Raw genomic sequence first — 19162 nt, forward strand, 5'->3', positions numbered from 1 at the left:
TCGTTGTGAATAGTGTTGCTGCTCACAGATTGGACTACTGTTGGACATATTCTTGTGATTGGTGCTGCTTCTCACAGATTGGACTAATATTGGACATATTGTTGTGAATGTTGCTGCTGCTCACAGATTGGGCTACTATTGTACTATTGGACATATTGTTGTGAATGGTGCTGCTGTTCACAGATTGTACTACTATTGGACATATTGTTGTGAATGGTGCTGCTGCTCACAGACTGGACTACTATTGGACATATTGTTGTGAATGGTGAAGCTGTACACAGATTGGACTATGATTGGACATATTGTTGTGAATGGTGCTGCTGTTCACAGATTGGACTACTATTGGACATATTGTTGTGAATAGTGCTGCTCCTCACAGATTGGACTACTATTGGACATATTGTTGTGAATGGTGCTGCTGTTCACAGATTGGACTAATATTGGACATATTGTTGTGAATGGTGCTGCTGTTCACAGATTGGACTACTATTGGACATATTGTTGTGAATGGTGCTGCTGCTCACAGATTGGACTGCTATTGGACATATTGTTGTGAAAGGTGATGTTGCTCACAGATTGGACTGATATTGGACATATTGTTGTGAATGATGCTGCTGCTCACAGATTCGACGACTATTAGACATATTGTTGTGAATGGAGCTGCTGTTCACAGATTGGACTACTATTGAACATATTGTTGTGACTGGTGCTGCTGTTCACAGAATTGGAATACCATTGGACATATTGTTATGAATGGTGCTGCTGTTACAGATTGGACAACTATTGGAAATATTGTTGTGAATGGTGCTGCTGTTCACAGATTGGACAACTATTGGACATATTGTTGTGAATGGTGCTGCAGCTCACAGACTGGACTACTATTCGACATATTGTTGTGAATGGTGCTGCTGTTCACAGATTGGACTACTATTGGACATATTGTTGTGAATGGTGCTGCTGTTCTCAGATTGGACAACTATTGGACATATTGTTGTGAATGGTGCTGCAGCTCACAGACTGGACTGCTATTCGACATATTGTTGTGAATGGTGCTGCTGTTCACAGATTGGACTTCTATTGGACATATTGTTGTGAATGGTGCTGTTGCTCACAGATTGGATACTATTAGACATATTGTTGTGAATGTTGCTGCTACTCACAGATTGGACTTCTATGGACATATTGTTGTGAATGGTGAAGCTGTACACAGATTGGACGATTATTGGACATATTGTTGTGAATGGTGCTGCTGTTCTCAGATTGGACTAATATTGCACATATTGTTGTGAATGGTGCTGCTCTTCACAGATTGGACTACTATTGGACATATTGTTGTGAATGGTGCTGCTGCTCACAGATTGGACTACTATTGGACATATTGTTGTGAATGGTGCTGTTGCTCACAGATTGGACTAATATTAGACATAGTGTTGTGAATGGTGCTGTTGCTCACAGATTGGATACTATTAGACATATTGTTGTGAATGTTGCTGCTACTCACAGATTGGACTTCTATTGGACATATTGTTGTGAATGGTGTTGCTGCTCACAGATGCGACTACTATTAGACATATTGTTGTGAATGGAGCAGCTGTTCACAGATTGGAATACTATTGGACATATTGTTGTGAATGGTGCTGCTATTCACAGATTGGACTACTATTGGACATATTGTTGTGAATGGTGCTGCTGTTCACAGATTGGACTATGATTGGACATATTGTTGTGAATGGTGCTGCTGTTCACAGATTGGACTACTATTGGACATATTGTTGTGAATGGTGCTGCTGTTCACAGATTGGACTATGATTGGACATATTGTTGTGAATGGTGCTGCTGTTCACAGATTGGACTACTATTGGACATATTGTTGTGAATGGTGCTGCTGTTCACAGATTGGACTACTATTGGACATATTGTTGTGAATGGTGCTGCTGCTTACAGATTGGACTACTATTGGACATATTGTTGTGAATGGTGATGTTGCTCACAGATTGGACTAATATTGGACATATTGTTGTGAATGATGCTGCTGCTCACAGATTCGACGACTATTAGACATATTGTTGTGAATGGAGCTGCTGTTCACAGATTGGATACTATTGAACATATTGTTGTGACTGGTGCTGCTGTTCACAGAATTTGGAATACCATTGGACATATTGTTGTGAATGGTGCTGCTGTTCACAGATTGGACAACTATTGGAAATATTGTTGTGAATGGTGCTGCTGTTCACAGATTGGACAACTATTGGACATATTGTTGTGAATGGTGCTGCAGCTCACAGACTGGATACTATTAGACATATTGTTGTGAATGTTGCTGCTGTTCACAGATTGGACAACTATTGGACATATTGTTGTGAATGATGCTGCTGCTCACAGATTGGCCTACTATTGAACATATTGTTGTGAATGGTGCTGCTGTTCACAGAATGGACGACTATTGGACATATTGTTGTGAATGGTGCTGTTGCTCACAGATTGGAATACTATTGAACATATTGTTGTGAATGGTGCTGCTATTCACAGATTGGACTACTATTGGACATATTGTTGTGAATGGTGCTGCTGTTCACAGATTGGACTACTATTGGACATATTGTTGTGAATGGTGAAGCTGTACACAGATTGGACTATGATTGTACATATTGTTGTGAATGGTGCTGCTGTTCACAGATTGGACTACTATTGGACATATTGTTGTGAATGGTGCTGCTCCTCACAGATTGGACTACTATTGGACATATTGTTGTGAATGGTGCTGCTGTTCACAGACTGGACTAATATTGGACATATTGTTGTGAATGGTGCTGCTGTTCAAAGATTGGACTACTATTGGACATATTGTTGTGAATGGTGCTGCTGCTCACAGATTGGACTGATATTGGACATATTTTTGTGAATGATGCTGCTGCTCACAGATTCGACGACTATTAGACATATTGTTGTGAATGGAGCTGCTGTTCACAGATTGGACTACTATTGAACATATTGTTGTGACTGGTGCTGCTGTTCACAGAATTGGAATACCATTGGACATATTGTTGTGAATGGTGCTGCTGTTCACAGATTGGACAACTATTGGAAATATTGTTGTGAATGGTGCTGCTGTTCACAGATTGGACAACTATTGGACATATTGTTGTGAATGGTGCTGCAGCTCACAGACTGGACTACTATTCGACATATTGTTGTGAATGGTGCTGCTGTTCACAGATTGGACTTCTATTGGACATATTGTTGTGAATGGTGCTGTTGCTCACAAATTGGATACTATTAGACATATTGTTGTGAATGTTGCTGCTACTCACAGATTGGACTTCTATTGGACATATTGTTGTGAATGATGAAGCTGTACACAGATTGGACGACTATTGGACATATTGTTGTGAATGGTGCTGCTGTTCACAGATTGGACTAATATTGCACATATTGTTGTGAATGGTGCTGCTCTTCACAGATTGGACGACTATTGGACATATTGTTGTGAATGGTGCTGCTGCTCACAGATTGGACTACTATTGGACATATTGTTGTGAATGGTGCTGTTGCTCACAGATTGGACTAATATTAGACATATTGTTGTGAATGGTGCTGTTGCTCACAGATTGGATACTATTAGACATATTGTTGTGAATGTTGCTGCTACTCACAGATTGGACTTCTATTGGACATATTGTTGTGAATGGTGCTGTTGCTCACAGACTGGACTACTATTAGACATATTTTTGAGAATGGTGCTGCTGTTCACAGATTGGACAACTATTGGACATATTGTTGTGAATGGTGCTGCTGCTCACAGATTGGACAACTATTGGACATATTGTTGTGAATGGTGTTGCTGCTCACAGATGCGACTACTATTAGACATATTGTTGTGAATGGAGCTGCTGTTCACAGATTGGACTACTATTGGACATATTGTTGTGAATGGTGCTGCTGTTCACAGATTGGACAACTATTGGACATATTGTTGTGAATGGTGCTGCTGTTCACAGCTTGGACAACTATTGGACATATTGTTGTGAATGGTGCTGCTGTTCACAGATTGGACAACTATTGGACATATTGTTGTGAATGTTGCTGCTACTCACAGATTTGCCTTCTATTGGACATATTGTTGTGAATGGTGCTGTTGCTCACAGACTGGACTACTATTAGACATATTGTTGAGAATGGTGCTGCTGTTCACAGATGGGGCAACTATTGGACATATTGTTGTGAATGGAGTTGCTGCTCACAGATTGGACTACTATTGTACTATTGGACATATTGTTGTGAATCGTGCTGCTGTTCACAGATTGGACGACTATTCGACATATTGTTGTGAATTGTGCTGATGTTCACAGATTGGACTACTATTAGACATATTGTTGTGAATGGTGCTGTTTTTCACAGATTGGACTAATATTGGACATATTATTGTCAATGGTGATGCTGCTCACAGATTGGACTACGATTGGACATATTGTTGTGAATGATGCTGCTGCTCACAGCTTCGACTATTATTAGACATATTGTTGTGAATGGAGCTGCTGTTCACAGATTGGACTGCTATTGAACATATTGTTGTGACTGGTGCAGCTGTTCACAGAATTGGACAACTATTGGACATATTGTTGTGAATGGTGCTGCTGTTCATAGATTGGACAACTATTGGACATATTGTTGTGAATGGTGCTGTTGCTCACTGACTGGACTACTATTAGACATATTGTTGTGAATGGTGAATCTGTTCACAGATTGGACTTCTATTGGACATATTGTTGTGAATGGTGCTGTTGCTCACAGATTGGATACGATTTGACATATTGTTGTGAATGTTGCTGCTACTCACAGATTGGACTTCTATTGGACATATTGTTGTGAATGGTGCTGTTGCTCACAGACTGGACTACTATTAGACATATTGTTGAGAATGGTGCTGCTGTTCACAGATTGGACAACTATTGGACATATTGTTGTGAATGGTGCTGCTGCTCACAGATTGGACAACTATTGGACATATCGTTGTGAATAGTGTTGCTGCTCACAGATTGGACTACTGTTGGACATATTCTTGTGATTGGTGCTGCTTCTCACAGATTGGACTAATATTGGACATATTGTTGTGAATGTTGCTGCTGCTCACAGATTGGACTACTATTGGACATATTGTTGTGAATGGTGCTGCTGTTCACAGACTGGACTACTATTAGACATATTGTTGTGAATGGTGCTGTTGCTCACAGATTGGACTACCATTGGACATATTGTTGTGAATGGTGCTGCTGCTCACAGATTGGACTACTATTGGGCAGATTGTTGTGAATGGTGCTGCTGCTCAGAGATTGGACAATTATTGGACATATTGTTGTGAATGGTGTTGCTGCTCACAGTATGGACTACGATTGGACATATTGTTGTGAATGGTGCTGCTGCTCAGAGATTGGACTACTATTGGACATATTGTTGTGAATGGTGCTGCTGCTCACAGACTGGACTACTATTGAACATATTGTTGTGAATGGTGCTGCTGTTCACAGATTGGACTACTATTGGACATATTGTTGTGAATGGTGCTGCTGCTCACAGATTGCACTAATATTGGACATATTGTTGTGAATGGTGCTGCTGCTCACAGATTGCACTACTATTAGACATATTGTTGTGAATGGTGCTGCTGTTCACAGATTGGACTACTATTCGACATATTGTTGTGAATGGTGCTGCTGCTCACAGATTGGCCTACTATTGGACATATTGTTGTGAATGGTGCTGCTGCTCACAGATTGGACTATTATTGGACATATTGTTGTGAATGTGAAAAGAACTTAGATTGACAGAACGCTTTTCCTGCAATAAACATTCGTAACATGCGTCATAGAAGCGTGAGGAAAGACAGACATGTCAGTAAATATGGAAACTAAAGCTTTGTTAACGAGCGGTTTTCATATGGGTATAGAAGGATGAGAGGGGCGTGGAGAAATGTAGCGTCTTACATGTTAGAAAGAGGTATCTTAGCATTCTTCCTTGTGATCTGGATGTGATAGATTATGGAGTAATTTTACAAAAGTCACATTGACAAGATTTGATTAAAATATATATCGGTATCGTACTGTACCTTACTCTGAGTAAGTCAAAGATGAGAATGGAGGACACTGCCCTACAACAGTAACATTTGTATTTATATAGCACCTTTCAAATAGAACAGAATATCCAATGGCATTTCCTAGATGTACAATTAGTGGCAAGTAGACCCCAGCCAAAGAGGTGGACAACAGGAAGTGTGGCCATAGGTTCAGTCAAAAAATGTGTTTACGAAAATAAGAAATAGGAGCAGGAGTAGTCCATTTGACCCCTCGAGACTGCTCCACCGTTCAATAATGTCATGGCTGATCTGATCATGGCCTCAGCTCCACTTCCCTGTCTGCTCTCCATACCTCTTAAAGGTTGAGTCAAATGGAAGGTGGAGGAGGTAACTGATAATAACAGCAACTCATGTGGTAGATATGGATGTTACTTTTGTGAACTTCCAGATGGTATTCAACAAGCTTCCACGAGATGAATTGTTACCACAAATGAGAACGCCTGGAATTGGAGGGAACTTATTGTCTTGGCACGGGAATGTGTTATTTGGTTGCAGACAGAGAGCAGAAATAATGTGTTTGTACTTTATTGGCAGAATGTGAATAGTCGTGTCTCCTGAGGATTTGTATGGGGCTGCAGATTTGTATTATATTTATGCATGGATGAGGGAATAGCGAGCCATATATCTAAGTTTGTTGGCGAGAGTAATTTAAGTGGAAAAGTATATATTATAGATGGGAGCAGCTTGTTTCAAAGGGGCTGATAGATTGAATGAGAAAAGCTGTGGCAGAAGGCTTTCAATGTGAGAAAGTGTGATCATAGTCCACTTTTTACCTAAGGAAGATGCATCAAAGTGTGTTCCTAAAGCCAGAAACTAGTTCTGTGGATTGGCATGGAGATTTACATGTCCATGTCCAGAAATCGCGAAAGGCTACTGGACATGTACACAAATAAATTATACTAATCGTCTTTATCTCAGGAGGGCTGGAATGCATGGTGGACAATTTATTACAGCTGTACTGAGCATTGCTTAGAACCCACCTGGAGTACCTGCATTCAATTCCGGGCACGGCAGCCCAAACAGGATATATTGGCTTTGGTGTTGATGTACATAGAAACGTAGAGGCATAGAAAATAGGTGCAGGAGCAGGCCATTCAGCCCTTCTAGCCTGCACCGCCATTCAATGAGTTCATGGCTGAACATGAAACTTCAGTACCCCCTTCCTGCTTTCTCGCCATAACCCTTGATCCCCCGAGTAGTAAGGACTTCATCTATCTCCCTTTTGAATATATTTAGTGAATTGGCCTCAACTACTTTCTGTGGTAGAGAATTCCACAGGTTCACCACTCTCTGGATGAAGAAGTTTCTCCTCATCTCGGTCCTAAATGGCTTGCCCCCTATCCTCAGACTGTGACCCCTGGTTCTGGACTTCCCAACATTGGGAACATTCTTCCTGCATCTAACCTGTCTAAACCCGTCAGAATTTTAAACGTTTCTATGAGGTCCCCTCTCATTCTTCTGAACTCCAGTGAATACAAGCCCAGTTGATCCAGTCTTTCTTGATATGTCAGTCCCGCCATCCCGGGAATCAGTCTGGTGAATCTTCGCTGCACTCCCTCAATAGCAAGAATGTCCTTCCTGAAGTTAGGAGACCAAAACTGTACACAATACTCCTGGTGTGGCCTCACCAAGGCCCAGTACAACTGTAGCAACACCTCCCTGCCCCTGTTTTCAAATCCCCTCGCTATGAAGGCCAACATTCCATTTGCTTTCTTAACCGCCTGCTGTACCTGCATGCTAACCTTCAATGACTGATGTAGCATGACACTCAGGTCTCGTTGCACCTTCCCTTTTCCTAATCTGTCACCATTCAGGTAAAATCTGTCTCTCTGTTTTTACCACCAAAGTGGATAACCTGACATTTATCCACATTATACTTAATCTGCCATGCATTTGCCCACTCACCTAACCTATCCAAGTCACTCTGCAGCCTAATTGCATCCTCCTCGCAGCTCACACTGCCATCCAACTTAGTGTCATCCGCAAATTTGGAGATACTGCATTTAATCCCCTCGTCTAAATCATTAATGTACAATGTAAACAGCTGGGGCCCCAGCACAGAACCTTGCAGCACCCCACTAGTCACTGCCTGCCATTCTGAAAAGTACCCGTTTTCTCCTACTCTTTGCTTCCTGTCTGACAACCAGTTCTCAATCCACGTCAGCACACTACCCCCAATCCCATGTGCTTTAACTTTGCACATTAATCTCTTGTGTGGGACCTTGTCGAACGCCTTCTGAAAGTCCAAATATACCACATCAACTGGTTCTCCTTTGTCCACTTTACTGGAAACATCCTCATAAAATTCCAGAAGATTTGTCAAGCATGATTTCCCTTTCACAAATCCATGCTGACTTGGACCTATCATGTCACCATTTTCCAGATGCACTGCTATGACATCCTTAATAATTGATTCCATCATTTTACCCAATACTAAGGTCAGGCTGACCGGTCTATAATTCCCTGTTTTCTCTCTCCCACCTTTTTTAAAAAAGTGGGGTTACATTGGCTACCCTCCACTCCATAGGAACTGATCCAGAGTCAATGGAATGTTGGAGAATGACTGTCAATGCATCCGCTATTTCCAAGGCCACCTCCTTAAGTACTCCGGGATGCAGTCCATCAGGCCCTGGGGATTTATCGGCCTTCAATCCCATCAATTTCCCCAATACAATTTCCCGACTAATAAAGATTTCCCTCAGTTCCCCCTCCTTACTAGACCCTCTGACCCCTTTTATATCCGGAAGGTTGTTTGTATCCTCCTTAGTGAATTCGAACCAAAGTACTTGTTCAATTGGTCTGCCATTTCTTTGTTCCCCGTTATGACTTCCGCTGATTCTGACTGCAGGGGACCTACGTTTGTCTTTACCAGCCTTTTTCTCTTTTCATACCTACAGAAACTTTTGCAATCCACCTTCATGTTCCCTGCAAGCTTCTTCTCGTACTCAATTTTCCCTGCCCTAATAAAACCCTTTGTCCTCCTCTGCTGAGTTCTAAATTTCTCCCAGTCCCCAGGTTCGCTGCCATTTCTGACCAATTTGTATGCCACTTCCTTGGCTTTAATAATATCCCTGATTTCCCTAGATAGCCACGGTTGAGCCACCTTCCCTTTTTTATTTTTACGCCAGACAGGAATGTACAATTGTTGTATTTCATCCATGCGGTCTCTAAATGTCTGCCATTGCCCATCCACAGTCAACTCCCTAAGTATCATTCGCGAATCTATCCTAGCCAATTCACGCCTCATACCTTCAAAGTTACCCTTCTTTAAGTTCTGGACCATGGTCTCTGAATTTACTGTTTCATTCTCCATCATAATGCAGAATTCCACCATATTATGGTCACTCTTCCCCAAGGGGCCTCGCACAATGAGATTGCTAATTAATCCTCTCTCATTACCCAATACCCAGTCTAAGATGGCCTCCCCCCTAGTTGGTTCCTCAACATATTGGTCTAGAAAACCATCCCTTATGCACTCCAGGAAATCCTCCTCCACCGTATTGCTTCCAGTTTGGCTAGCCCAATCTATGTGCATATTAAAGTCATCCATTATAACTGCTACACCTTTATTGCATGCACCCATAATTTCCTGTTTGATGCCCTCCCCAACATCCCTATTACTGTTTGGAGGTCTGTACACAACTCCTACTTACGTTTTTTGCCCTTTGGTGTTCTGCAGCTCTACCCATATAGATTCCACATCATCATAGCTAATGTCTTTCCTAACTATTGCATTAATCTCCTCTTTAACCAACAATGCTACCTCACCACCTTTTCCTTTTATTCTATCCTTCCTGAATGTTGAATACCCCTGAATGTGGAGTTCCCAGCCCTGATCATCCTGCAACCACATCTCCGTAATCCCAATCACATCATATTTATTAACATCTATTTGCACAATTAATTCATCCACCTTATTGCGGATACTCCTTGCATTAAGACACAAAGCCTTCATGCTTGTTTTTTTAACACCCTTTGTCCTTTTGGAATTTTGCTGTGCAGTGGCCCTTTTTGTTCTTTGCCTTGGGTTTCTACGCCCTCCACTTTTCCACACCTCCTTTCTTTCTTTTGCTTTTGCCTCCTTTTTGTTTCCCTCTGTCTCCCTGCATTGGTTCCCATCCCCCTGCCATATTAGTTTAAATCCTCCCCAACAGCACTAGCAAATACTCCCCCTAGGACATTGGTTCCGGTCCTGCCCAGGTGCAGACCGTCCAGAAGGATTCCAGTACTAAAACGATTGAATTCTGAGGACAGTTTGCATAGACCAGACTTGTTTTGCCTTGAACTTGATGCTGGTTAATGGGTTTGATCGGGTCGATGGTGAGAATCTATTCCCTCTAAAGGGAGATTCCAGAAAAAGTGGGCATAATCTATAAATTAGAGCTGAACCATTCAGGGTTAATATCGAGAAACACTTCTTCACACAACAGTAGAGGAAATCTGGAAATCTCTGCAAAAAAGAACTGTTGAGGCTGTGGGTCAGTACAATATTTCAAAGCTCAGTTTGTTAGTTTTTTTCATGCAGTGCTACTTGCGGTTACAACATCAAGGCAGATTGATTGGGTGAATATATAGACCAGCTATGATCTGACTGAAAGCGCATCAGACACGAGGGTCTGAATGGCCTGCACCATTTCCTATTGGGAGTTGTTCCTTCCTATTTTCCGAGATGGCTAAAAGCTCAATTTTCAATTGTGGGGCAGAGGGAGGGCGTCAATATAATAACCAAATTCGACGGCTCACAGTATGTTGAAGGATTGTACGTCTAGGGAAGATTATAGAGACAGGATAGGTCCGTTTTCGCAGGGATTGTAACAAATGGAAGAAAAATAAACTCGGGGCTTTGGCGGAACTACACCTATATAGATGAGCAAGGAGAGGGGTAATTTGTGAGAGGGTTCCAGCGTGGTGTACGATATGTGCAGCAGAGTTTTGGATGAACAAGCATATGGACGGTGTAGGATGGGAAGTTGGCCCGCTGTACAGTGATATAGTCGGGTCTGGTTGTGAAAAACGCATGGATGAAGGTTTCCACATCTGATAGACTGAGGCAAGATTGGAGGCAGCGAAAATACGGAGGTTGGATGGTGTTGACCTTTGTTATGGAGTGACAAATTTGTATAAAGATTAGAATTCGGATCTTTTAGGGTACTGAGTCTAATTGTGAACTAACGGCCACAGTGGGGATTGGTATTGGTGGCCAGGACACAACAATCGTGGCTATTATTAAAGATGATACTTTTAGACTTGCCAATGCTTGCTTAGAGAAAAGTTTGGCTCATCCAATACAAGATGTTGGGCAAATAGTCTGACAACACAGAAAGGGGATCGAGAGAGGTGATCGAGAATTAAAACTGCTGTCATCAATGTATATGTAAAAGCTGATCCCATATCTGTGGATCAAAGATTCAATGGGAAGCATGTAGATGATGAATAATGGAGGGATAGGATACATCCTTAGGATTCTTCAATTGTAATGGTGCTGCGGGACCTGGGGGAGGGGAGTGAAGCCGTTGCGAGTGATTCTCTGTCTCCATTCAGATAGGTAAAGGTGGACACAAGCAAAGGAAGTCCCAACAAGAGACCTCTGTCAGAGCAATGAAGAGGCGACAGATTGGATGAGAGGACAGAGAGTCTGGAGCTGATGAATGCATGATTGAAGGTTTCAGAGCCAGATGTGTGAAGTTGCTGGCAGATGTTGGCGATGTTGGTCGGTGGTGCTGAAAGTAGGGGTCTTCTGTAATGGAGAGGATATCTGTCCGGAAACTCATGTCAGAGAAGAATAGGGATCAGAGCTTATAAAACATCATATTCAGCCTGACATAATAGCGAGGGATATGAATGGAATTGGTGAAAAGGTTATGGAGTTTGTGATAGGTGCAGAGATAATTGCATTGATCCTGGCAATATTTAATTGGAGAATATCGCAGCTAATGCAGAACTTTTCAGTCGGATAACACAGAAGTAATGGAGGGTGGAGAGAGCTGGTGGAGAGCTGGAGCTGGGAGATGATACTGCAGTGTACAGGACCTTAGTCAGGCCTTACCTGGAGATTTGGTCTTCTAATCTGAGGAAGAACGTTCTTGCTATTGAGGGAGTGCAGCGAAGCTTCACTAGACTGATTCCCGGGATGGCAGGACTGACATATGAAGAGAGACTGGATCGACTGGGCCTGTATTCACTGGAGTTTAGAGGTCTGAGAGGGGCTGGGGGCTGGACATCCGGGGGTGTTCGGTATTTGGGAAGGATTCTGACGGGGCGGGTTGGGTTAGGCGCGGGGGTAGTGTTCCTGGTGTTGGGTGGGTCCGGAGCCGAGGGGGGGCATGCTCTTGGGATGGGGGGGCAGTTTGGGGCTGGGACTGGGAGAGAATTCTTCACTCAGGGAGTTGTTGGCCTGTGGGGTTTCCCTGCCGCGGAGAGTTGTTGAAGCCAGTTATTTGGATGTGTTCGGGAGGGAGTTGGATGTGGACCTTGCGGCTGGGGGTGTCGGGGGATGTGGAGGGGGCGTGGGGGGAGGTGTTGGGGTGGGTGATCGGCCATGATCTTGTTGAATGGTGGTGCCGGCTCAATGGGCCGAATGGCATACTCTTGCACCTATTGTCTATGTTTCTATGTATCTCATAGAAACATACAAAGTTTTGACAGGATTGGACAGGTTAGATGCAGGAATAATGTTCCCGATGTTGGGGAAGTACAGAACCAGGGGACATAGTTTTAGGATAAGGGCTAAGCCATTTAGTACTGAGATGTGGAGAAATTTCTTCACTCAGACTTGTTAACCTGTGTAATTCCCTACCGCAGAGAGTTATTGATGCCAGTTCTTTGGATATATTAAAGAGGGAGTTAGATATGGCCCTTACTGTTAAAGGGATCAAGGGGTATGGAGAGAAAGCAGGAAATGGGTACTGAGGTGAATGATCAGCCATGATCTTATTGAATGGTGGTGCAGGCTCGAAGGGCCGAATGGCCTGCTCCTGCACTTATTTTCTATGTTTCTCTGTTTCTATGTCAGCAGACATGTGGAAGCAGAGCCCAAGTCTGCAGATGATGTCACAAAGAGCAGCATGTAGATGAGGAACAGGAGAGGGAAATAATGGACAGTTCGGAACTCAGGAGTTGACGGTGCAGGTGTGGTAAGAGAATCCATTGCTGTAGACGCTGTGACTACGATCAGATCGATTAGACCAGTACAGAGTTAAGGTAGTCCCATCGAAAGGGGCCAGAGTCAGAGGTATGGAGAGGTCACGGTGAGTTGTTGCACGTTTGGAGGAGAGGATGGAGATAGAGAGTGTTGAGGCCATGGAGTTGGTTAAACCCACTGAACAGAATCTTAATTTAAGGCCTTGGTGGACGGAGAGGCAATGAAGGTCTGTGAGGGCGAGGGTCATGGGCGATTAGAAACTGGGGAGAGATGGATAAGGGCAGCTGAGTTTTGAATCGTTTGACATTGATGGAGGGTGGGGAGTTGCCAGCCCAGAGTGAACTGGAGGAATGGAGTCAGAAGATGGCACAGTTCTGATTTTACTGGAGCCGTTAACCAATGTGGAATCGACCACCTGAGTTAAAATAGCGGAGAGAAGAAAGTCAATGGTCGTGGTTGAGATTCCGTTCCCTAATATTATGCACCGTAATTTCTGGGCTCCAATTCTGAAAATGGTCTTTAACTGTCCCTGTGTCAGAGACTGAATCTTCATAATTGAACAATGAAACTGCAGGGACAGAGTGAAACGGGACTGTCTGTGTCCGTGGATTCACTGTACACTGCAGGGAAATCGGTAACATTTATAAATAAATCGGCAGGAGTGAAAATGGTCAATACAAGTACATGAAAACTGCAGATGAAGCCCCTCATTATTGTTGGTTCAGTATTGTATGAACAGAACTTCAGCCTTATTCCCAAGAGAGGTCTGATCTTGGTAACATCCTGGGACTTTGAGATGTTTGAGTGTTATTCACCGCGTTATTTTCATCAGAGGCAAAGGTCCTGATATAATGTGTTTGTTCAAGTGACTGAAACTAATAATAATCATCAGGGGTGCAGCAGTGTCAGTGGAGACTTACCACCTCTATAAATCATGGCCCATTGCAATGTATCAGCTCAGAGTGTCCGCCGGAGCAGGGGATTCCACTCCAACAGAAGTCGCAGCTTCTCACAGATATGGAGTATCCATTAATCCTTCAGGTAGAAGATATTTATTATCCTGTTCTTGCAGCTGTTGGAGTTCCTGGTAAGCTGATATCTCAACAGTCAGTTATGTAAATCTTTGTTGAATGTGCGACTGTGATTGGTAATCTTTTACTCGCTGCATGTTTTACACAGTCACCTGTTCTGTTCTAGCAGTGAACAATGGGACGTATCTGTCTCTGCTCTTTCTGTATTGAATTGCCTGCTTTATATCTACAACGATCGCTGTGTACCCAACCCTCGAAATGTTAGTACCTTATTATCTGTACTGAAAGTATTGGATTCAGGAGTCTGGGCTAAGAGCAAGTATGAGACCATTAGTTCTTTTTCTCAGTCGACAGAAGCTTCTTGACCTGCCGAGTATCTCCAGCATTTTATGTTTTATATCACACCTTCAGAAATAAGGGTTTCATGTTGTGAACTTACCTGTCCTGGAATATTATTAATGTATGTGTTTCCAGTGATTGAAATTAGACAGCTCACGGTCTTAGTGTTAGATGGAGGGCTGCAATTTAAAATAATAGGATCATGTTTGTTGCATGTATTGTAGATGAAGGGAATTGTTTAGGTAAGTAGACTGATAAGTGGGTGTTCTATAGAAATAACATGGTTCCATTTAACTGGGATTCCAATAAGTATTGGTTATCACTGTAATGAAATATTATTTCACTGTGTATGTATCTGAATCTGCTTCGGAGGCCTGGCTACTGAACCGAGTTTGCAGCTGTAACCTTCACATCTCGTTTTCTGCTTCAGCGTTCAATGACTGTCACTAACATTCGTTAGAAAATGAAATGTTTTGAGGTTATATTGTATCAGTTTGCACTTTGTCTGTTGGAATCAGGAGCCCTACTATTGATGTAGGAATTACAAGTAGCAGCGGTGATGTTGTCATTTTGTTAATAGAACTATCATGCCATCTAGCGCTGCGCTTTAATAAAATAGGATCATGTTTGTTGCATGTATTGGAGACGAAATAAATTGTTCAGGTGAGTAGACTGATAATTGGGTGTTCTATAGAAATATTAAACTATTCACAGAGGCTTCACCTTTGAACAAACTGACTCTGAGAATAGAAACATTGAAAACGTGGAAGGAGAATAGCATGCAGCTGCAGGATGTTCGCATTGAATCGGTTGTGAAAAAGGCATTGAGAAAGTGATTGGAGACAATGCGGAGAGATGGAGAGGGGCGATGGAGAAATAGACTGAGAAGGAAAACTACAGGGAGGGTGAAGGGAAAGAGAGCCAGAAAGAGAGGGAGAGCGTGGGGATAGAGAGAGGGGCAGTTATGTGAATAATGAATCAGGTTGAACTGCTGAAACTTCCAGTACAATTAAGATGACAACATGTGCCTTAAAGGATGTTGTGAGATTGTGAGGGTTTTATTCTGTCGCTATGTGGTCCTCAGTCTGTTTTGGTAAATTGTTATTTTACTTGTTTACTGACTGAATATCTAAAGATAATTGAAATGTTGTATAGAATAGAATCCTGCATTTCTTGAGCGCAATGCATTATTAGGATACTGCATTTTAAAAATTCTGTCAACTAAATTCAATACAAAACGAGGCTGGTTTAATTAACATATTAAATATAATTTTACTTCGTAAATTTACAGAACACACTTTGTCATCAACGAGCTGTTACCTGACACCAATGGTTGAAATTATTAATTGAGTTGTGCTACTGGGATTTATGAATTAGATTTCCTCTAACACTCTGCTGCAGGCTCAATGTGAATCCCAGCCTCTCCTCCCACTGCATTCAATCCCCTGTCTCCTCATCCGCTGCTTCAGTTTGTCCGCTTCCCCAAACCCTGTGCTCCAGACTCACCTCCAGCTTCTACATTACATTTTCCTTGTTTCCCTCCCAATTTTACTCACTAACTCCACCTCCAGCTGCCTCTTACAATCAGACCCTAAACCTTAAACTCATTTCCAGGGCTCTCGGCCTTTCCCGGTTTGTGTCAGCCCCTTCTGATCTCTTAACACACAGCAACAAATGCCCTACCCTCTCCACAAACCTTCCCGACCTTTAATATCTTTCCTCCTCCGTCTGGAGATAAAATCCGGTTTAACCCGTTGCATTCGCGCTCCATAAAAACGCTTCTCATTTCCCCATCGGCACTGTGCCGTCACTCGTTCCTTCCAATAGATCCGGTGCTCACTTTATTCGCTTTCTGTACTGATTTCCCAATGCACTATTGATAAATGTGTTTGAAACGTTTCTCTGCCCGAAAGCACTGCCCAGTTCCAGAATCAGCTTCCACCGTTCGATGCAGCAAAAAAGTCGGAGATTTCACCCAGATTCTGTCGAAATGTTGCTTTGGCACCAGATCTGATCAGTAATTTCTCTGCTTCCTTTTCTCTCCCTTCTTTCTAGTTAACTTGGTGGCGATTGTGATCCTGTCCCGTGGAAAGTGCGGTCTCTCCAAATGTATCTCTCGCTACGTGATAGGAATGGCATGCGCCGATCTCCTGGTCATTATATCTGATCCAATATTAAGGCAGATTCGTCTCATTTATTTCCCATATTCATTCCTGAACATTACTCCCGTTTGCAGTCTTATTGAAGTCATGTTTTTTTCTAGCACGATGGTTTCTGTCTGGTTAACAGTCGCTTTCACTTTTGACCGATTTGTGGCCATTTGTTGTGAGAAGCTGAAAACAAAATACATCACCGAGAGAACAGCGGCTGCGATTATCGGAACAGTGAGCGTGCTGAGCTGTTTAGAGTGTGCCCGCTGGTATTTTAAAAGTGTACCTTACTATATAATTGATAATGTACCCTGGGGTTGTCAGCTTAAACCGAGATACTATACGTCCATCGCATGGACCGCATTTGTCTTGTTTCACCGCATTTTAACACCTTGCGTTCCATTCTTTCTAATTTTGCTGCTCAATGTTCTGACGGTCAGACGTATTTTAGCGGCCAGTAGAGTCCGCAGGAACTCCGGGGCCGCAGCAATGGAGAGAATCACAAGGATACAGAGATGTTGAACCGTAGGAAATCTATCACTTTACTCTTCAGTACAACCGGGAGTTTTATCCTGTTGTGGGCGACACAGGTTGTATTTTACATTTACCAGCGAATTACACATAATTATCCTTCCTCCTTCACTGATCCTCTTTATACCACAGAAAACGTGGCAGGGTTTCTTCAGCTTCTCAGTTCCTGCACCAACACGTGTATTTATGTGCTGACACAAACTAAATTCAGAGAGGAGTTGCAGAACGTGGTGAAATATCCAATCAATCTAAATCTTAGATTAGTGAAACCATAGAAAGCTCAAAGATTCTAAACACTCGAACATAATCCCATTTCATTATTCATCTCATGCACTCCGCACTGGATGGAAAATATATTTTGCTTTCGGAGCACTGCGTCTCAACATGACTCTAAATCTGAATTTGTTAATATATTTTAAAGATATTTGGAACCACTCCTCAGACGACACATGGTTTGTTTCTCAAATAAACGGCACTAAAGAGCTCACCTGGACATGCAGTAAATGACTACCCTGCAGGTAAAGGGTAGAACGAATATTACAGCTGGCAGGCATTCGCCGACAGGCTATGGCCTGTGTACGAAAAGGCCATGGGAAGGGCTCTAGATCGAGAGCAGCTACTAGGGGAGCCCAGGGATCACTGGCTCAGGACCCTGGTGGTGAACAGCTTGCCACGGATCAGGGCCAAGGCAGAAGCATGGTTTGACTCCAAACACCTCTCAAATACAGAGACCGGCGTGCTCTGAAAATTGTACCTAGCATTTAAGGCTGGTTCTGAGGAGGAGATCAAACCAAAGGGAAGGGTATATGAAATAAAGGCCAGTGAGGGTGGTAAGAAGGAATGGCATCAGGAAGGGGCTTTTGCCGGAAAGTCCAGGACATGTTTCGGGTGTGGGAAGATGGGACACTGGAGGCATGAGTGCCCGGCCCAAATAGGGGGGCCAGGCCGAGGGGGTCCTCCAGTACCAAAGCCACAAGCCGTTGAGGCGAAGGGGGCAACTGAGGATCCGTTTGATGTTCTGGTGGCCGCCCTTCAGATGGCTCTGTTGCAGGACAAAGGGAGGGTAGACGCTGCCGTGAGTATCATCATCATCATAGGCAGACCCTCGGAATCGAGGAAGACTTGTATCCATTCTTTTAGAATGAGTCCTTGGGTGGCTGAACATGCCAATACGAGAGCCACTGTCCCTGCCACAGGTGGGACAGACAGTCGTTGAGGGTCAGGGAGGGTGGGACAGGTTTGCCGCACATTCTTTCTGCTGCCTGCGCTTGTTTTCTGCGTGCACTTGGCGATGAGACTCGAGGCGCACAGCGCCCTCCCGGATGCACTTCCTCCACTTAGGGCGGTCTTTGGCCAGGGTTACCGAAGTGTCGGTGGGGATGTTGCACTTTATCAGGGAGACTTTGAGGGTGTCCTTGTAACGTTTCCTCTGTCCACCTTTCGCTCGTTTGCCGTGAAGGAGTTCCGAGTAGAGCGCTTGCTTTGGGAGTTTTGTGTCTGGCATGCGGATAATGTGGCCTGCCCAGCGGAGCTGATCAAGTGTAGTCAATGTGTCAGTGCTGGGGATGTTGGCCTGGTCGAGGACACTAATGTTAGTGCATCTAAAGGGATCGGCTAAAGGGATCAAGTGGTATGGAGAGAAAGCAGGAAAGGGGTACTGAGGGAATGATCAGCCATGATCTTATTGAATGGTGGTGCAGGCTCGAAGGGCCGAATGGCCTACTCCTGCACCTATTTTCTATGTTTCTATGTTTCTATATTGGCAAACCCTCCAATCACAGTCACTGCTGTGGTCCTGATGAGAATGGGAGCACTGCGGAGAAATGAGAGAGAAACA

At 43.4% G+C, this 19162-nt stretch overlaps 1 pseudogene; it reads left to right on the forward strand.

Annotated features, from left to right (window-relative positions):
- Positions 1-14291: 14291 nt before the first annotated feature.
- On the forward strand, positions 14292-17600 carry LOC139257948 (probable G-protein coupled receptor 139; annotated as a pseudogene).
- The last annotated feature ends 1562 nt before the right edge of the window (positions 17601-19162 follow it).

This window comes from Pristiophorus japonicus, unplaced genomic scaffold (genome assembly GCF_044704955.1).
Source record: "Pristiophorus japonicus isolate sPriJap1 unplaced genomic scaffold, sPriJap1.hap1 HAP1_SCAFFOLD_94, whole genome shotgun sequence".
Lineage (NCBI taxonomy): Eukaryota > Metazoa > Chordata > Chondrichthyes > Pristiophoridae > Pristiophorus > Pristiophorus japonicus.